This window comes from Alligator sinensis, unplaced genomic scaffold (assembly GCF_000455745.1).
Source record: "Alligator sinensis unplaced genomic scaffold, ASM45574v1 scaffold230_1, whole genome shotgun sequence".
Classification (NCBI taxonomy): Eukaryota; Metazoa; Chordata; order Crocodylia; family Alligatoridae; genus Alligator; species Alligator sinensis.
Window position 1 is genome coordinate 142,996 of NW_005843107.1, and position 2,829 is coordinate 145,824.

Consider the following 2,829-nt stretch of genomic DNA (forward strand, 5'->3'; position numbering starts at 1 on the left):
TGTGCACTGCCCCTGGCGGGGTATCTCAGGGAGCGGGATTGTCTGTGTTCCTACACAGGGTCTGTGGACGCTCCCTGGCACTGGTGTCTGTCTCCGTGCTCCTGGGGTCTCCGGGCAGCAAGCAGCAGCTCCTCTGCGGTTCCTGCAAGACAGCCTTCCCCTGCCTTTGACCCCCTTCACTAGTTCTGCTGGGAGCAGTGTCTGGGCTGCAGGCTGTAGCAACCCTCCTGCCCCAGCCAGCCTCACAGCCCTGGCAAATGCAACCCCTCCCTGGGCTTGGCCTGCCCCTGGGGCCCCTCACCCATCAGGGAAACTAGGGCAGACTCTGGCAGTCCCCACCCCGGCTCTGCTGTGCTCACCCAGCCACACCGGCTGCAGTCAGGTATCTCTAGACTTGGATTCTCCACACCAGCAATCCCTGCCTGATCCTGCCGCCACAGCTTCTCCACTCTACTCCTGCAGGCCTCTCTCAGGGGCTCTCTGAGGGACCACTGCGCTGAGACTCTGAATCTGGCCTCCAGCCTGCCCCTCAGCCCCTCCCTCTCTCTCTCTTGTTCCCCCCTGCAGGAAACCTGCTCCCCCTTTTATCCACGCCTCTCAGCCAATCCCAGCTCAGGGCCCTTCCCGGGCTTTTGCTAAGGGCTCTATTTCAAAACTTTGCTGGGGTTACATCACCCCTCCCACTTCCAACAGGGCTGCTCCCAAACAGCTTCACTTGCCCTCAGAGCCCACAGTGTCCCCTCTGGGACAAACTCTCTCTCTGCCAGGCGGCCCTTCCCATTCTGTTCAGGTGGGTCCATTTTTTAAAGATTGCTACAGGGGCAAGGGGCAGTAGGGCTGTGGGGCAGGGGCTTTGGGTGGGGGGCAAGGGGCACAGTGTTATTAGACTAATGTGCAGTAAGCATCACTAAAAAACTGCATCAGCGCTACTGTGCAGTAACTAGTTACTGCACATTAGGGGTGTGCAAAATGGGCTATATTTGATTTGGATTTGGATTTGGCCTGAATCAGAGACAGTGATTTGATTAGTTGATTTGGATCACTGTCCCCGATTCAAATCAGATGAATCTGAATCTGAAGATTCGATGCTGATTCAGAGAATCAGCAATTCAGCCATAGACACAGTTTTAAATGTTTTTTCTACATATCTCGACATACCAGGCATGGCTTGTGAACACTGCGATGCTGGGGTGGATGGAGCATCCCACAGGAGTGTTTGGCAGTGAACCCAAAAGTGGACTGGAAGTACTTCCAGTCCACTGCTGGGTCTGCCACCGAGCGTGCTGGGGGATTGGCGATTGGCTGCAGGGGAACCCTGGGTGCCCCCACAGACCCAGGAGGCACCAGTTGCCGAGCCAGGGGGCACAGGTGGGCCACCCTGCATGCTCCCTGGCAGACCTGGAACTGGACCAGAGGTGCTCCTGTGGGATGCTTCATCCACCCCACCATCTCAGCATTCACAAGCCACCTGGTACCTAGAGGTATGTAGACAAAACATTTAAAGCTGTGTCTGTGTCCAAATCACTGAATCTTTCCGAATCGATTCAGAGGGTTCTGATTCAATTCAGAGAGATTAAAGGGTCCCCTGATTCGATTAGGATTCGGAGATTCAGCCTCCGAATCAGGCCAAATCTGCTGAATCGAATCAGGGATCATAGCTTCATACAGCCCTACTGTACATTCAATTAGTACTTCATTAAGGAAGTACTAAACAAAATGTGCAGTATCTAAGGCGTGTTAATGAATGTGTAGATGTGCTCACTGATACGAATGTGTTGTGTTCAGGCCAGAGAACCTGATTTCAGCCTCCTAGTGGAAAACCTGTGGAAAAAGCTAACAAAGAAAAAATCTCCACAACAATTCCTCCTGAATTCTTCCATCAGAAAAATGGGAGAGGCCAAGCTCCCTCTTTTAAAGGGCCCCACAAAGCCCCCATGCTAACAGTCCTTCCTGTTCATCAACCTGCTCTGGGGAATAAGTAAACCGTGCCAGGTGCTCCCAAGCACAACAGCATAACACCAATATAGGGGCCAAGTCAAAGGCATGGTTATTCTAATGAGCTTCCTTCCACTAGATATAGGAAGGGCTGGTAGGAGGCAGCACTGCAGTGGTGTAAAAGGTTATTTTACCACTCTTCCATTCTCTCATTCTGGCTCAGACTGGGCTTTAATCTGGTTTTGTGCAGATTTGCCTTTCTTATTGTGTGAGTCTCACTGAATGGACTATTCTTGTTGTGCTATATTTCAGGTCAGTTACCACAGGATGACTTTTTTCATTGCTACCATCTTGCTGGGTATTATAAAGCAGAAGTATGCTTTAGTTTCCATAAATCCTGCCTTGCCTGGCTTATATCTCAAGCTGCGTTCAGTATCACTCTGAAATGCTTGTTGTTTCCTGCAGTTTTCCCCCCTCCAATATGGTTTACTTTGGTCCAATCACGTTAATGCCTTCCTAAAGATGCAGGACAGTTACAAAGTACAGGACAACAGCATAGCCCAGCCCAGCATTAATCAGGCTTCAGAGGCTTTGCTCTAGGGGTTGCGATTGTTTGTGTGCTGGGGGGACGGAAGTGGGGGGTTGCCAGAAATCCTTTGTGAAAAACCGTAATTCCACATAATACTAGTAACCATTTTCAGAAACCAGGTTTCTGATGCATCGTGTTCTTCTCCATAGTTTTTTCCCTTCCTTTTCTTTCCTATATTTTGCAGCTTACATCATGTATCCATAAATGTAGTTATTGTGTATCTATATATACAATCCTCACTAAAAAATGTAGCCAAATTATCATGTAGGTGTTTGTTTTCTCATGGGACTCAATCTTGCCTCTGA